Raw genomic sequence first — 19,369 nt, 5'->3', positions numbered from 1 at the left:
GAGGATGGGATTACAGATAAGTATCTTACTACACTATTCACATGTCATTACAAGTGTTATGAGAGCTGTCAATTTGTTTCCTAGAAACATTTTTCTGACCTTTGTTATCTTTCAAGCTTTTTTTCACAATATGAGAATGACAAATAGTAACATCAGACCCTGAGAATATTTCAAAATTGAGCTATTTAAGAGACATATCTGGGTTAAATCAGAGCAAAATGCCCCGCTTTCTGTTCCTCACTTGTTCCAATTGTAGGTGTAGAAGAAACCTTGCTGGTTCATAACATAGTTACTCAGACGAAATTCAATGAACCTGAGAAGCAAACAAGCTTCAGGTGAAGACAGGGACCAAGATATGGTATTGACAATGTCATTAGTCAAATCCAGCGTGGTATGCTCTGTGCTGTTCATCATTGTACCGGTTTGTAATCTAATGCAACAAACAAGCTCCAAGAACCACTAACATGGACCTTATCTTTTACTATATTATTTTATACTTTAGGACTTTTGTCATTACAGTAAGATTTTTGCTGCTGAGAATTCAGAGATTTCTTTTTTTCATTATAGATTTTCTCAGATTTGAAGAAAATACAGGAGATTTGAAAGACTTCAGCTGCTGGCAGTATCAAGTCCTTGGTTCCTCTGATATGTCTGGGTTTGTGAGGGGGAGGTTCTCAAGACAGAAGGAAGAGATATCACCATGTTTTAGCAGTTACAAGAAAGTACATCAAAGTTAAGGGGATAGGTCCTAAAATATTAACTGTAGTGCAGATGGCCTGTGTGGGTGAAACTTGAGAATGTTTTATGAGAAATCACACAAAACTCAGATGCTATAGAAACAAGACACAAAACAGAAAAAGAGGAGAATGTATTACTGACTCTGCCAGACATGCTAGGCAACATTTCATAAATATCAGATGGAAGAAGTCATGATCAATCTTTCCTTTGAGGTCAGAAATTGCATGTCATATAGAACAGAACTAATGCACAAGTGACATCATCTGGTTTGAGTTTCTACTGTCAGTGGGAGACCCATATATGCTTCCCAGAGTAGGTTTTGACTTAGGCTGTGAATTTCTTGGAGATGTCAGTGTATCAGGGCTAATTAACAAGAAATAGTTTGTGTTTGTCTGACACTGGCCATTTTTCACGAATTAAACAGAAATGAGGAAAAAAAAAAAGGCAAATTTATTTTTTTTAAGTAGGGGAGAAAATCTGCAGTGTGTAGGAGACATTGTGGGTGTGATCCACATATTCTGTAAGATTCACAGGGACCACTTTGGGAACGACACTATAAGCAGGAATGTGGTGTTGAAAGACAGCCATGCAAGGTGTGAGCATAACATTGACCCAGCAGTCACATCTGCTTGTAAGGTTCAGCTGCGGTTTTCCTCTACACACAATGATTAACTCTGTTCATGAGGGTTTCATCACTGTTAGACTCAATAGGTTCAAGAACACATAAAAATTATATTTAATAATATCACTTTAGGAAAAAATATATATATATTTCAGAAAGTTAAACTTTCATTTCAAAGTGAATAAATTACTTTCTCATTTTGCACCCCAGGAGTAGTACACTGTAATATGATATCCTATCATGAATATATACTAGTAATTCTGACATTTATTGCTTAAATAATTAGCATCACTTGTTAGTTAGAACTGACTGAGATGTCTTATTTTCTGTGTCACAATATTATCTGTTTGCACTGCAGTAAAAATATATATTACTTCTATCTGAAAAATAAAAACCTGGGCTCTAATTATCTTACTGACCTTTGTGCATCTCAGGAATTTGTTAGTCAAGGACACTTTTTAAAGAAAAGCAGATATTTTGAGGTGCCAATACAGTATTTTTCAGAGCATACTGCTGCTATGTACACATATCTTGGTTATTGTAGCTAGGTGCCACAAATTAGAATACATAAATCTTACCCAGTGCTCTAAAAATGTATTGCCTGACAGTCTTCAAAGGAAAAATATACTTGCTTTTATCATGTAAATGAAATGAAACGCTACCTTTGGAAGACCCTGTGTCTCTTTATTGGTGATAGAGAAGGCTAACAGCAACTAGTTTCTCAATTAATGTAACTGGTAAGTGCCTTAAATAGAGGAATGAATCTGGATGTCACTAATGATTGTTTTCATATTTTAATAAACACAGAATCAAAATCTAGGTTGTAAAAGACTTTCAAGATCACCTAGTCCAACCACCAACTCAACATAATGAGTCCCATCAATAAGCCATGTCCCTTAGTGCCATGGACACCACATGCGTCCTAAATACCTCCAGGGATGGGGACTGCATCACTTCCCTGGGCAGCCCATTCCAATGCTTCACCACCCTCTCCGAGAAGAAATTCTTCCTAATATCTAATCTAAACCTCCCTTGGCACAGCTAGAGAACATTTCATTGCATCCTATCACTTGTCACTTAAGAAAAGAGACTGACACCCTCCTTGATGCAACCTCCTTTCAGGTAGCTGCAGAAAGTGATGAGGTCTCCCCTCAGCCTCCTCTCCAGACTAAACAACCCCAATTCCCTCAGTCACTCCTCATAAGCCTTTTTTTCCCTAGCCCCTTCACAAGCTTCATTGCTCTTCTCTACACATGTTCAAGCAACTCAATATCCTTCTTGTAGTGAGGAGCCCAAAACTGAACACAGTGTTTCAGGTGCAGTCTCACCAGAGCCACATACGAGGGGACAATCACTTCCCTGGTCTTGCTGGCCACACTATTTCTCCAGGCCAGGATGCCATGGGTCTTCTTGGCCACCTGGGCACACTGCTGGCTCATGCTCAGCTGGTTGTTGATCAGTACCCCCAGGTCCTTTTCTGCCAGGAAACGTTGTAGCTACACATCCCCAAGCCTATTCACTTGTTATGACCCATCGGCAGCACCTGGCATTTAACCTTGTTGAATGCTGTGTGACTGGACTCTGCCCATCAATCCAGCCTATCTGGATGCCTCCACAGAGCCTTCCTACCCTCAAGCAGATCAACAGTCCTGCCCAACTTGCATTGTCTGCAAACTTACTGAGGATACAGTTGATTCTCTCATCCAGATAATTGTTATTTTATTTTATTATTTAATAAACAACTGTATGGTATGCAACTTCTAAAGAGCAGATGATCTTTTCATCTTCCTAGAAAAAAATACTTCAAGGAAAGATTAGAGGAAAACAGCTCCTTCTTTAATTAGTACATTTGATGCTTAGGGTCTTTTCATTACAGTACAAGCAGGGGACACTTTCATCTAGATTTTTTTAATCAGTGTTAAGTAGTATTAGGTTTTAATAATTTAAAGTAAGACAATTACAAAATACAATGATTATGTAAAAATGGTTTTGATCAATAAATCGTATTATAACACATCAGTAGGAACAAAACACAGAATAGAATAGAATAGTTCAGTTGGAAGGGACCTTCAAAGATCATCTAGTTCAACTGCTACATTGTTTTTAATTGGTACTGATATGCCATAAAATAATGTCAAAATAATAATGAAAAAAAAAAAAATGATAAAGCTAGTAAATTCCTTTGTATTCCAAAACTTAAAATGTCAAAATACTTAAATGAAAAAAAAAAAAAAAAAAGTGAAAATATCAAGTTTTAACAAATAATTTTAGTTTTATCTTTTATTGTTTGTTGGTATAGTATTTGGGTAAAGAGAGTTCCATTTTATTCCTGATTGTTCTCCCTTATCTTTTAAAAACTCCACACTTGCACATAATCTGGCTAAAAGGTGAAAAGGTGGTGGCAAGGAGGGTTTACTTTCTTACAACATATGCAAGCTTGAGTCTTTAAGCTTACTCTGATAAAGTATGTTTAATTAACCTTACAAATTTTTCATACTGACTTTCAAAGTGCTGGCTCTATCAACAGGTAACAGAACACATTTTCAAAATGATTTCCCATTTTAAGGTGTACTTATGTCAATATTTGATTATACTAGTATTTTCTGAATAATATAGCATCTGCATATTCAACCAATACACTCTCTTCCTGGATTATTTCATTCAAAATCTGGCACGATGATAAGTCAGAGGTCTGACATTTGGAATTCTTTGGACTGACTCCAGATAGAAATAAATAAATAAATCCATATTTGCCAGAGGGCATCTTTCTCAAAGTTAGACCAGGCATCCAAGGCCAAACACATAAACTGCAACTGAGCACTTTGCCATCAAGATTAACAAATGGGATGATTTGTAAATGATCTTATCATTCCTAGCAATGGCAATAGTTTGCTCACATATGACATATATAGTTGTCTGATAGGCCAGAAATACACAAGCAGAATCAAAATCTGAAAAAAAAAAAAAAAAGGATATGGATCATAAGTAAAGACAACTCAGTGACTACAGATTCAGATCTGTATTAAAATCAACAAAGAGATAATTACATTTTAATTTAAAGCCTCATACATAGTTTGATCTGAAATTAGTGCCAAAATTCATCAAAAGCTGTCAATTGCCATTTGCTGTGCTAATTTGAGAGACATTCATATATTTAAATATAAGTATACATTTTTTTTCTGTTCTGCTATCCTGCATATTCTCCTGAGACCATTATGACTGGCTTATTTCCCAGACATCTCTGTAAAGGATATTCTGCTCATGAAAAATATAACATGTAGTGTCCTAAACTGAAAAGTGTGGCAGAACACTTCTGTTTGGCAAGTTAGTGAGTTGGGGGAAAGCAGTGTTTGAATCTCAAATCAGAAAAGTAAACTGAGCTCTTGGTTGAGTCCTTGAGGTTTAGAACTATCACCTATAAACTGAAAAGAAAGCTGTTCGCTGGGATTCTTAGCAGGGAATAAGGCGTACACTTCTGTAACACTTTATATCATAGAAAGAGATAAGGGGACTAAGGAGATATATTTAGGTGCAGTATCTGTAAATGGTATGGCTATTAACACGACAAATTTATTAAATTTTATTACAAGTTACATCAGAGAAGCACTCAGATGAATTGTGCAAGTCTGCAGGTTCTTATTAGAACTTCTTTGGTGGATGCCTCAGAGTGCAATATCAACCTGTTCACAGATTCAAGTCTATTTTTAATAAGATGATGTGTAAAGAACTACTCAAGCAATTTATTTATTTATTAACTTATTTAAAGGACCACTTCAAAAGAACATCCTCTGTGCTAGGTTGCAGCATCATGTTCTCTCTCCTCCTTGCAATGCTACTGGCTACACAATGGTAAATCTAAATCACAGAAAGCTTAGTGTTTATTCTCCTTTGCCATTGCCTGTAGACTAGAGATGAGGTAGATTTCAAACATGCACACTGAAAAGAAAATAGAACACAAGTTTCTTACCTCATCAGTAACTATTTTTAACTAGGTTTAGTCACTAAATGTAAGGGTTCAATTCATTACCCCCAGCATGACATGTTCAGATGCCTTACTGTACTGAATGCTGATGAACCTGAACAGGCTCCAAAGATCATGGATGACTGCCTACTTTTCTTCACTGGGAACTGCAGCTTCCAGGAGCTAAGTAGGATGGCAGCTGTGGGAACTGCCTCCCACAGGAATAAATTGCAGCAGACCAGCCACTTCCTTATAAAGAGAATCAGTCTTCAACAATCTTCTGCCTTAGAAACACTAAATGGCAAAAGTCTACATACAGAGAGGTAGAGCAGAATAGCTGACTTCTGATAATTTCACTCTGCAGAAGTTTGGACAGCACAAAAACAAAACCAGCAGACAAACAAAAACAAACAGAGGTTCCCAGAAATATTAGTCCCCAGGCTAATATTGCCAAATGCAAAATGACATTCAGACAACATGAAATCTCCTGAGGAACTGAATTTTGGCATTTACTTACCAAAAAGCTGGATGGTGCATTCTTCCGCTGCTCTGGTTTTTGAAGAAAGTACCTTTGGATTTGTGTTTTCTGCAGAACCCCAGAGTACCAAAAAATGTACTGGCTCAGTCTCAGTTCAGACTTAAATGAGTGAATACACACTTAGAGTATCAAACACACTTAGCTCTAAGGCAGGTACTAAATTGGTCAGCTTTGCCACATTAACCACACCTCTGGGTATGTGCAGAAGTAAAATGCTATGCCTGTAAGGAACTTTACTGGGGAAAACAGGTTGTTCATAAAATGACAAAAATCAAGGATAATAGTCAAAATATTTGTTGAAGTCTTGGATTTATGCTTCATCAATAAAACAGAAACACTATATACACAAATATATTGCACTAAAGAATTCACGTAAGTAAAGCATTTTTTTCTGTTCAAGAAAGCCTACATCCTTCTTTGCACCCTCTGGGAATATATTTCCATTAACATTTGTGCCTTAATCACCCCACCAAATCTATTGAAAAACATTTTAAATACACAATCTTGACCTCTCTGTTAGAAAACACTCACCTCTGTATCAACCATGGGCTATATTGTTCAGGAGTTTATGAAAAGGATGTCAGAGTGAATAAAGCTGAATGGGTTCTATGCCCCATGAGTTCAAATAATTTTTGAAAGTGATGCTGAGTATTTTGAAGGCTGTAGCATAACTGAATATTTACTCAGTAAATATCACTCAGGTGTTATCCAATGTAAATATAATCTGAAAGGGATGATAAATACAGTATCAGAAAATGCAAGGGGAATATCTACATGAGGAGCAAAGAATACTGACAAGTTTTGCATATGATGGAGAAGCAGATATCCTACTGAATCTCTCTTCATCCTCACTAATCACAAGTCTCAGCCTGCACATTGCCTTTGAAAAATCACTCGCAGAAGATATTTCTCACTAATAATGAATTCAGAAAGACACCTTATTTTCTTTTTTTAATGAAGTTAACTTGATTTGTGACGGCTGAAGCACTAGGAGAGTGGAAATCTGCAAAGTAGGGCTAACTGGAATGACTAAGGTCCGACCTGCTGTCAAAAATCTCAACCAGATGTTCTTGACAAGCTCAACAAGATGTTCTAGGAAAAAAAAAAAAAAAAAAAAGCTTTCCTGAATGTATCATAAAGTTAATACATGAAAACGCGAGGATTTATATAGAAGTTATCTCCTACAAAGTTAGAATTCTGGAATTTGATATATTTGTATAATTCTAAGTCAGTGATCATGGGGCTGGCAATAGGAACGGAAATTGAAAGAGAAAAAAATATTCCTTTTCTATCGATGTTTACCAAAAGGGATGACACTGTCATAAGCTAAATAGAAAAATGTGTTCTAGATGAAACTAGGCAATGGTAGCAAAATAATACATAGAGATTAATTATGAATATGCTCAAGCGCATTAGGAGGAATTTAAGAGGTTGTGCTGGAAATGTTACTGTGTAGTACTTAGAAGGTGGAACTGAGGGTGTCTTCTTAAAAAGATGAAAACATGATGCTGGGAGGGATACTGAATAAACTGGAAAGCAGGATTTGAATTCAGAATTACCACAACAGATATGACGGTATAGGCTGAAACTTCTTCGATCTACACAGACTATGATCAATATGGATAAAAAAGCATAAAACTGAGGCAAATGTAAATAACTTGGAAGTACCACAGACAGAGGGGTCCTATTTGACATTCCTCTACAGCTTCATATATTGCACAGCAGTAAGTGAGAAGCAAGTGAGTTTCTAATATGTACTCTGAGGATTGCATTTATGACCCACTAATGCACACTCTGATTGTTGATATGATCTTGATATTTATTAGATACAGGAATAAAATATTTTTTGCAATATTTGTTCCATATAACTGTAGTAATGAAATTACTTATTCAATTACTTATTAGTAATTGAAAACACAAGCAAAAGGAACAGTTAAAAGAGTTATTGGCCACTTTTTACGGTAACCTTGTTTTGACTTTAAAAATATGTGTATATTAAAAAATAACCACAAGTTTTACTTCCTCTCCTTGTACAAGGTATAGCCTCGAAAATACCATTTTTACAATGTAATTTTTAAACTGCTCAAGATAGCACAGGATATCTGCTGCTCCTGTATGACACCCACAGGCTGTCTCAGGTCTCGGCTCCAAATACAAGGAGGCAAAAATGGACACTTTTTTCACGTTTTACCTTTAACAAACACACATAAATGGGTGAGAATAAAGGAGTCTCAGTTCCATCTCCTTCATTGTTCACCACGAATGGGCTACAGTGCACAAAAGAAGGTGAGTACTGTGTCCTGTACAGCTGTTTGGAGAAAACTACTGCCTGTCTGTGGTGCACCACAGGCACATGAAAAGGCTGGTGTTTCAAGAACTCATATGTAGCACAACATCTCTTATAGAACCACACACCTTAATGCAGCTTTACCTGCCACTGAAGCTTTATAGTCAATATCCAATTTATTTCTACAGCTAATTTGGGGCCCAGTATTGCCCATTTAGTTTAATGACCATGCAGTGAATGAAAGATTTACACTTAATAAGATAGGAAGTGATCAGGAGACAAACTATGATCCTGGAAAGCATCTTCACTCCAGCCAGTGCTTCCGCAAATACCAACTTCATAGCCTTGTTTTGATCCAAGGGAAAACAATCGAAACCATGTGAAAAATTAAAGGTATAAAAGCTGTGTGAATGACCTCTAAGACATCTGAAAAAAAAAAAAAAAGTCTTATCAAAGAAAAAAACACACCCCACCCTATTCTCCTGCCTTCAAATGCTTCCCCCTAGCTTCAGAGTCACATCTATTCATTTATTTCCCTCATGGAAAAATGGAGGGTGAAATTTAAGGCATTTACGCTGTGGACGAGTAGCTATTAAAGGTAGGAGATGTACAGAAAATTCTCTGTTCCTTTGAACAGCATTTCTTCCATGGCAAGACTAATAATAAAATTCATGTTGTTTGAAAAAAAAACCAAAAAAACGGGGGGGGGGGGGGGGGGGGGGGGGGGAGAGCCTGGCAAAGTTTCATTTTGCTCATATGTCTTATTATCTTATTTAACAAAAATTAAATAAAAGTAAAAGCTGCAGATTTAGATCGTTAGTGAGAGCTGTGGTCATGCTAATATTGGAACAAAGGACAGTCCCACGGATTATGATATATATAAAAAAGTCTGCCATAGTGACCTAGCCACTTAATGGCTGAGGTTGCATACTACTCTGCAGGAGAGTGTTTATTTTCTCCTCTGTGACTTTCAATTGCAAGTAATGCAGGTGTTTGACATGATCTTACAACTGAAATTCAGTAGAAACCAAAACCCCTGTAAGCACATGTAGTTTGCCTTTCAAGGAAAACACTTACTGTCTTCCTTGAGCACACTTCTCATGATTACCACCTGCTGACTGGAATTTAAGTGGAAAAAACAAGATACAAAATGGGACATGGAATGGCAGGCTGTCCTGTGCTTCACAAAATATTTTAATAGAATCACAGAATGGTTGAGTTTGGAAAAGTTGGGTTGGTCCAATCCTGCTGCTCAAGCAGGGACACCTACAGAATGTTGCATAGGGTCATGTCCAGGTGGGTTTTGAATATCTCCAGAGAAGGAGGCTCCACAACCTCTCTGGGCAACCTGTTTCAGCACTATGTCACCCTCACAGTTATGTTTGGATGGAACTTCCTGTGTTTCTGTTTGTAACCACTGCTTCTCATGCTATCGCTGGGCACCACCGAAAAGAGTCTGGCCCTATCGTCTTGACATCCTCCCTTAAGATATTTGTATACATTGATAAGATCCCCTCTCAGCCTTCATTACTCCAGGCTGAACAAGCCAAGCGCTCTCAGCCTTTCCTTATGAGACAGATGCTCCAGTCCCCTAATCATCTTTGTAGCCCCCCACTGGACTGTCTCCCATAGTTCTCTCTTGTACTGGGGAGCCCAGATGTGGGCATAGTATTCCAGATGTGCCCTCACCAGGACTGAGAAGAGAGACAACCTCTCTCAACCTGCTGGCAACACTCTTTGATTTTGAATAGATTTTGTTGGGAGGTTAAGACTTCCTATACACCTCAAATTAAAGCATGAGTCTGTTAGCATATGGGATCATTTAATGTGTACACATGCACGTGCAGACACACACAAACCAGCATAAGTATAATATTAGAAGTTTTATTATTCAGTTCTACAGAGAAACTCAAGGAAAGAAGAGTTCCTCCCATAGCTGCTATGTAGCAGAGCAACTAGTCTTCCACTCAGCTGTTGTGTTGTCTCTTCAGCCCTTTACCTCACTACAGCATTCAGCTGTTCATAAAATGGTATTGGCAGGGAAATGATCCCTGCTGATCATCGGAATAGCTAGGACCCAACTTACTTACAACTATAATAATAATAATAATAATAATAATAATAATAATAATAATAATAAATAAAGCAGCCATACTCTTAGTTGCAGGCAAAAGTAGATGAGATGCTAAGAGAGCATCCAGGGAAGAAGTGGTTGTTCACTGATTACGACTGGGAAGTTACATTCTGGGCTTACTGCTGGCTTCTGAAGCTTTGTTGATCCCGACTGTGACTGTAAGCAGGGGGATAGTAAGGGAAGTTCTGTACAAAAGTCTTATGTGCTATGTATTGCAGGATCCAGGCCCACATGTCTTGTACTGACAGAGGAGTACATATGTTTGACATCACTAAAGATAATGAAAGTGACCTGAGGAGATGTTCGTGTAAAATCCTTTACTATCCACAAATGATGACTACAGTGGATTTTATCTGTAAAGATGACCACAAATTCAGACAAAGTCTATCACAAAGATTATTTTGAATCCCATTTTCTCCCCCCATCTTTTTTTTTTTTAATAAGATTTTGACAAGAGACATTCATTTTGTAAAATAAGTTTTCCATCTCTTCTGAACTTCTTTGTAGTCCAGATTTAATTTCAGTTTTTGTCTTAGATAAACATCATTTCTGCTCTTTTTTTTTTTCTTTTTTTTTTTTTTTGTTTAATTTCTGGCAGCATCAGAAAAATGTTGTGTATAATATATGTAGAGAAAGGAGATGACTCCCTCATTCCTAGTGATGGTATCACCAGAGCATGGTTTGGAGGAACAACACTTAGGAAGTTTGTAACATATTTCCATTGTACTATGTAGTCTTGACCTAAACAGAAAACTTCAGTTTCCATTCAAAAAGCATAATTTTAAGCTTTCTAAAATATTGTGATTGTATCTGCACATACCTATATTTAAATTTGAATTTAAAAATAGTTCCTTTAATTGAATCCCTTTTTTGATATGTTCAGGGAACATTGAAAATGAATTAAAAAATACTGTAAAATAACTATCTTCATAAATCTAAACAACATTAGCATACAATCAGTTCTTCTCCATACATCAGTTGATTTCATCTCTCTTCATCTCTTTTGTCTTATGCTTTGTCACACAAGTGGAACAGTAAGATAAATCAACCATTTATTTGTTTTATTGCATAAATCTCACAGCAATAAAATGGAATTGATCACATAAAGAAGTTTAAGATGGGTTTCAGTGAATTCTTCACAGAATCACAGAATCACAGAATCGTCTAGGTTGGAAGAGACCTCCAAGATCATCTAGTCCAACCTCTGTCCTAACACTAACAAGACCTCCACTAAACCATATCACTAAGGGCTACATCTAAACGTCTTTTAAAGACCTCCAGGGATGGCGACTCAACCACTTCCCTGGGCAGTCCATTCCAATGCCTAACAACCCTTTCAGTAAAGAAGTTCTTTCTAATACCCAACCTAAACCTCCCCTGGCGCAACTTTAGCCCATTCCCCCTCGTCCTGTCACCAGGCACGTGGGAGAATAGACCAACCCCCACCTCTCTACAGCCTCCTTTAAGGTACCTGTAGAGAGCGATGAGGTCTCCCCTGAGCCTCCTCTTCTCCAGGCTGAACAACCCCAGCTACCTCAGCCGCTCCTCATAAGACTTGTTCTCCAGACCCCACACCAGCTTCGTTGCCCTTCTCTGGACTGTCTCGAGCACCTCCATGTCCTTCTTGTAGCGAGGGGCCCAAAACTGAACATAGTACTCGAGGTGCGGCCTCACCAGAGCCGAGTACAGGGGGACAATCACCTCCCTAGACCTGCTGGCCACACTGTTTCTTATACAAGCCAGGATGCTGTTGGCCTTCTTAGCCACCTGAGCACACTGCTGGCTCATATTCAGCCGACTATCAACCAGTACTCTCAGGTCCTTCTCGGCCAGGCAGCTTTCCAACCACTCATCTCCCAGCCTGTAGCGCTGCTTGGGGTTGTTGCGCCCCAGATGCAGGACCCAGCACTTGGCCTTGTTGAACTTCATACAGTTGACCTCAGCCCATCGGTCCAGCCTATCCAGATCCTCCTGCAGAGCCTTCCTTCCGTCGAGCAGATCGACACACGCACCTAACTTGGTGTTGTCTGCAAACTTACTGAGTGTGCACTCGATCCCCTCATCCAGGTCATCGATAAAGATATTAAAGAGGACTGGCCCCAGCACTTGTTCTAAGATTTTATTGTTGCTCTCCAATAAAATTGGAACCCAAACATGAACCTTTTTGTACTAGTCCCCACAGTGCAAACGAACAATAATAATAGAGATCTAGGATAAACTATGACCATGAAAATGAGAGTACCTCTGCTATCTCCAGTCTTAAACAACTTATCCAACCTGAGTAATTTTTTATAGAAATACAGGATTAAAGCACCCCAAACCAGTGGCTGACAACGCAATATCCATTCCTTTAATAATCCAATACTATGTGATGGATTTTGCTTCCTCTAATGCTAACTTCTGGAGTGACAACTGTCACATCTGTGTGGTTCCTAACCTTCAACTCTTCTTAAAAAATATTCCATGTACTTTTATTACCACTATTACTACTTTCCTTTCTGGTGAACAGCTGGCTGGTGAATGCAGGTTGAAACACCCCGCTGTCAGATTATCAGAATCATCACAAGGCTGATTCACCATAAAGTGGTTTTTGTGAATGGAAATGATGTGGGTTGTTTGTTTGTTTGTTTGTTTTTGTTTTGTTTTGACCTAAACAGAAAACTTCAGTTTCCATTCAAGAAACATAATTTTAAACTTTCTAAAATATTGTGATTGTATCTGCACATATATATATTTAAATTTGAATGTAAAAATAGTTCCTTCAATTGAATCCCTTTTTTTGATATGTTCAGGGAACATTGAAAATGAACAAAGCCAGCAAATTTTTATTTGATTTGGAGTACAAACTACATATATAAACTCTGTACTTGTATACAGTGATATGGATATAGTTAAACCTAAAACACAAAATAGTGGTGAACTTTGCTACACAGGGTAAACATTGACCGTAGTAAAAAAAAAAAAAAAAAAAAAAAGTAGGATTTGTATGTGATCCTGTAACAAAACATTTTTTTAATGTTTCCATAAAATATCTTAGCTAACTTTTATCAAAAGTAAATCCTTTCGGATTAAAGACATGGTAACAGTTTTTGGCAACATTTTGCATTGTTACCATCATTTGACTGACACCACCATCTTTAGACACTAGAAGGTATGTGTAAAATAAAGCAAAGGGATGGAACTGAATAACTGATTTCAATACCAAAGCAAGTACCAATTTGATAACTCTTTACTTTAATACTAGACTTTCCAGATATAGAAGTAAAGGTGTGGTTTCATTATACACCACGTTAGCACAGCAGTAGTGTTCACTCTTCCCCTTTTTTTACACCATATGCAATTATTTGTTTCAAATCTAATTATGCTACTATCAAAGAAAGAAGTGGATAAGCTCACTGGTCTGATAGAAAATGAACCATTAAAAAAAAAAAAAAAAAAAAAAAAAACACTTTTTGTCAGATCAGTGAATTCAACTGAATTCAGTAGCAGTTGCTACTTGCAAGAAATGGACAGGAACTTCCAGCCAGGCCTAAAAGAACAAGACACTGTTTAGCTGTACTGGATTGGGTGCAATCTAACCTTATATCCTGAGAAAGAGGATTACATTACAAGGGGATTGACTGGGAGATAGAACATCATAGAAAAAAAAAAAAGAAAGTATTCAAAACTTGTTTATCTTGCAGTTTTTGCACAAGCAAACTAATGATTCCTTTCTACAGAAACATCATACATATAAGAACTCAAGGTAGACCCACAGACTATTTCATCAGATCTGTAGGCTTCCCCTATTGGAGATGGCCTTTCTAAGAACCATAAGCTTCAGCAGAGGGTTTCTGGATTTGAAACAATTATCATATACAGTTTCAAGCAATGCCATTGTCATGAGGACTGAGTTTTCAGTCTTTTCAGGAATCAGACAGGTATCTGCAGACTACCATACATTTCACAATTCTATCATTCATTAACTAAAATAAACTTAAAATTAACCTTACAAATGCTACATAACAGATTTTAAGTACTCTTGTTAACTTTTATCTGCTTTACCCTTCTCTTTATCTGACATATCACTTCCCTCATTTCACACATTTGAACTGGAAAGTTTTGAGGACAGGGAGTATCTCATTTCATATGTACAACAACTAGGGTAATGATTTCTGATCATTTTAGATGATTTCTATATTGATTTTCTGTATTAACAGGAAAAGTAACAGCTGATATCAAAGTTCATGAAGACAATTTGTAATTTTAGAGTCATCCACATCCATGAAACATGTTCCAAATAAAGTTTAATGATGAAGAGAAGAGGCACTGGCCTTCAGCTCTTTTCTTTTAACAAGCTAACAATGCTCCTTCTTTGCCAGCATTGAGAACATTTTGATTTACAGTGGATAAAACAGGATAAAATGTTTACAGCTCAAGCTGGACAATATTTCTTCAGAGACAGACTAAGCATGTCCAGCTCCTGGCTAAAGAACTTTGAATTTATTGTCTTTTATCAGAGGTCAAGCCTGTCAGCTATTGTTGCAATGACTCAACCTATACTGCACTGTCCACAGCACCTGGGATGGAAGGATTAGAGAATTACTTCTTTCCACTATGTGGATCAATAGATAAAACATTCTCACAGATGCCTGTGAAGTTCCCTCAGATTATGGTTAATGTGTTCATGATGTCTTCCTGTTGATTCTTCAGTTTCCTATGGAAGTCTGAACTAAGGAAAAAACAAAAACAAAACCAAAAAACATATTTTCTTTGCTCTCAAGAAGCCTAATTTCCATACAGTTTGATGGCTGTTTGTGGTGGTTTTACCCTGCTGAGCAGCTGAACTCCACCACGACGACTCTCTCACTTCCCCTCTTCAAAGAAAAGGGGGAGAAAATACAATGAAAAGGGCTCACGGGTTGGAGGCTCTGCACCAATGTGGGGTCCCTGCCACGGGATGCTGTCCTTCCCAAACTGATCCTTTGGGGGCTGCCCACAGGCAGCAGCTCTTCAAGAACTGCTTCAACAGGGGTCCGTGCCACGGGGTCCATCCATCAGGAGCAAACTGTTCTAACGTGGGTCCCCCACGGGCAGCAGCTCTCCACAGATCCCCTGCTCCTGCATGGGCTCCTCTTCACAGGCTGCAGCTCCGGCCCGGGGCCTGCTCCTGTGGGGGCTCTCCATGGGCCGCAGACTCCTCCAGGCCACATCCACCTGCTCCACCGGGGGCTCCTCCACGGGCTGCAGCGTGGAGATCTGCTCCATGTGAGACCCATGGGCTGCAGGGGGACAGCCTGCTCTACCAAGGGCCTCTCCACAGGCCGCAGGGGAACTTCTGCTCCAGCGCCTGGAGCACCTCCTGCCCTCCTGCTGCACTGACCTTGGGGTCTGGAGGGTTGTTTCTCACTTCTTTCTCTCCCAGCTGCTGTTGTTAAGTGTTTTTTTTCCCTTTCTTAAATCTGCTCTCTCAGAGGCCCAACCAATGTCTCTCGCTGGCTTGGCTCTGGACAGCAGCAGGTCCCTTTTGGAGCCGTCTGGAGCTGGCTCTGATCTGACATGGGGCAGCTGATGGGCACTGCTCACAGAGGCCACCCCTGAACACACCCACCCACCCACCCACCCACACCTTTCCAAAATCTTGCGATTTAAACACAATATAAAGTCCAAAATAAGTATTTCTATTCAAAAGAATACTTGTCATGACAAAGCAATAATGTTAAGAATATAACATATAGCCTTCAATGAAGTTCATTACTACGTAAGGAATATTATTGTTAACTAGGGACATGAAAGACCCCTTGCATGCTTCCACTGATTTTCTTAGCAAGAAGAACTTGGCAGTATCAAACATATACTGAAAGTGATGCTTTTAAATCCATGTCACTATTCATATGTTTTGCCATTTTGGTGGTAGTATATGTACAGATAGAGCTACAGTTGTAACAGCTGAGGACAGGAATACTTGCCTGCTTAATGAAATATTTTAGTTGCACCTTCTTCCAAAGCTGTAAACTGTTTTCAAAAGATACTGCAAAACAGAAGTTTTGCTGTAAAAGTTGACTTACTGAGTTGAATTACTATGTAGCTAGTTTTCCTGAACTCAAGATCAACTTTATCTTTCTATGACACAAAGCATTGTTCTTTGACAAAGACATTGTTTTCAATTCAATAGCTGCTTCAGGCTGTATAAATTTAGAAACCATTCTATGGTGCAAGATGGGACAAACTTCTAGAACAGCGCATATCTCACTCTTATGCAATACATAGAGATACCAAAGGAAATACCTGAAAGGCACTTGTGTTGACAGTGCCAGTTAACTAATCAAATCTTGTTGATCCACCAAGACTGAAAAATACTGAGTTTCTTTTGTTCACTGTCAGATGTCTTGTTTTTAAATGCTGTGACAATGCTGAAATTTCCATTCTTTCAGAAGCTGGCAGTTTTGAGCATGCTACATACTGTAGTACTGAAGTGACTGAAGCAAAGCCACACATCGTATTTGTCATTGTATTTCTGCATTTCCATTCTCTCCTCTGGCCCATCATTGGAACAATTTGTCCGTGTCCTTTTCAGATAGTGTTCCTTTTCCAAATCACCCTTCAAACAGAACAAGCTACCAGAAGACTTTAAGGCACATGCAACACGGTCATGATAGGCTATAATAAGTGCTGTGGGTGTTAGCAATTACAATGGGTGTATTTGGTGTTCCAACTCAATGATACTTTTCAACTCGGAATTCATACACATGGCTACTTGCAGGCTATGCTGTATGTCGTAAATAAGGATTTTCTTTAAGGTATACTAGGTATACAAGCCAAGAAGGTATAATATTGTTTTATTAGCAGATCTCTGGTATTATTCATTTCCTGCATCATTTCACTTCTTTTTTCCTCTGTGCTACATTCTGATGGCATTTTCAGGCTGAGGTGATATACTGATTTTAATGGGTTATATATATCTACCATGTGCAGCACACTACATCCCAACAGTGATCGTCGGATTTCTTTATGGCAATTTTAGAAGGGCATATATAGGATTTAATGTGTATATCTAGATTTAACATTTTCAGTGTTATCAAAGTAGTGTTTTTACCACAGTGTCAAGCATTTTCAATGCGCTAGCACCTAGTTTGAGAGAGAGAAATTTTGTTAAGCTATCTGCACACACACAGTTCATGGTATAATCATGTTAAGAATTACAGAAGTACTGCTGTTTGCATTTCCCTTAACTAAAGCAGAAAGACCTTCACCACTCTGAGAGACTCTTACCTGTAACTCCCACTCATGCAGCTTCAGGAGGAGGTGCTCTCTGAATACACATATGCCTTGTCAGATTCTGACTTAGGAACCCTCGAGGGATACCTCAAGAACAATCTGGTATATAAATTCATCCAGTCCTCCACCTCCTTATGAGGGCTTCCATGTTTGTTTTTTTTTTGTTGTTGTTGTTTTGGTTTGGTTTGGTTTGGTTTTTTGTCCCAAAGAGACGCAGATATCTGCCCCTGTGTGGGTTACAGGAGGGGTAAAGACATCAGCCCAAAGAACCAGCACCCCCCGCCTCTTTTCTGGGAGCACTCCGAACATCTGCTGAGATCTCACCAGTTCACCACTATGGATCTATTAGGGGCCTAAAATTCACTCCTAATTCAGCAGGGTGACAAACAAGAAACTTCTTTCTGCACAAAATACAACCACCAAGAGCATCTTGTGATGCTACTGTGTCTCTCTAGCTACATGCCAGTATTCTGTAAATGATGCCATGGCATACCTGGGTGATATCCTGGTACCCTGCACCTCTTGAGAGGCACACATTGACTGCATTCAGGACATTTTGAATTGCTTATAGTTGTGCTGCCTCTGAAGAAATTCTCCCTCTGTAGTTCCTGAAGTAACTGTGGGCAGCAACGACTTGCATGTAGACTCCAAGGAGGCTGATGCCATCACAATTTGGCAACACCCTTCTAACATAGGTGCAATGATTCTCAGAATTTACCAGCTTCTGACAGTTCATGAAAGCAATTTCTGGTATAGTGGTTACTACAATGTCATTCACCCAGAGCAGAGCTTGATTTTCATGAATTCCCGATGCATAAACAGCTTTTGAGAAAATAACACGTGTATTCACCTGTGGCTTTTATCCTAACTCATGCCTGTCACTGTAGAAACAGATACTCTGTCTTGTACCCTTTTCCCTTGGTAGTTCACCCCACTGGCAAGAATTATTCCTGAGTTAATGAGCTCTTGACAATCAAAGCTGCCTTTGAAGAGTGGCAGCACACCTGTGAGGTGGCAGAAGGACTGAAAGTAGTGGTGACAAACCACCACACCTGGAATAGATTGAAGGAATAAGTGCCTCTCTCCACACTTTACCCACTGAGCCTCCTTTGTTTGGATGTACATAGCATACTTGTACCTCATTCTCTTTTTCTCGGAGTCGCTTCACTGCAGCCGTGGCAGAGGATAAGCACATGGCAGAAGTTCACCAGGCCATGGCAAATGACATGCTCCTGCCCCAGCATTGTGCTGGCACAGTTTCTACAAGCCTGTGAAAGCAGAATGACCACCTGTAAACAAGTAGGCAGTTCAATTGGGACTGCTGCAAACACTGGTCCTCCACTGATGCCACGATGTACCTGAAGCTAGATGCTAACTGCAGCACTTAATTACCCAGACCTGCAGGTAATCCATAGTATAGGCATGTGCATCTGATAATATTTCAGCCCACAATATCTGTACTTGCACCAAAAGGCCTCTGCAAAGACCATGGGTGCTCTTACAGCCACAGTAAGAAAAGGGGTCTGTGGTTCTTTGGTGGTATCTTAAGAGCTGTCACTAATCAAGCTGCAGATCCAAGCACCCATGTTGTTCCCACAGTATCAAATTTCTCATCTCCTGCAACAATTAAACAGAAAGGGTATTTTCCAATATTTTCTTTACTTCTTAACCTCATGTCATAATGTAAGAGAAAAATCTTTGTGCAATATCCTTTTTAATCAAAGCTTTAACATTACCAATACAAGGTATCTTAACTGTCTTTATTCTTCATAATGAACCTATAAAGTCTAACTCTTTTCTTGTCTTGCTTACACCCTTCATCCTGTGCTGCT

At 38.8% G+C, this 19,369-nt stretch overlaps 1 protein-coding gene across 6 annotated transcripts in view; it reads right to left on the bottom strand.

Moving 5' to 3' along the window:
* TAFA5 (TAFA chemokine like family member 5) overlaps positions 1–19,369 on the bottom strand; it is a 426,799-nt gene that overhangs the window by 12,572 nt on the left and 394,858 nt on the right. The gene's annotated exons all lie outside the window — the stretch shown is intronic.

This window comes from Cygnus olor, chromosome 1 (genome assembly GCF_009769625.2).
Source record: "Cygnus olor isolate bCygOlo1 chromosome 1, bCygOlo1.pri.v2, whole genome shotgun sequence".
In the NCBI taxonomy this organism is placed as follows: Eukaryota; Metazoa; Chordata; class Aves; order Anseriformes; family Anatidae; genus Cygnus; species Cygnus olor.
The sequence above is the reverse complement of the archived record's forward strand: the minus strand, read 5'-3'. Positions and strand labels throughout refer to the sequence as shown.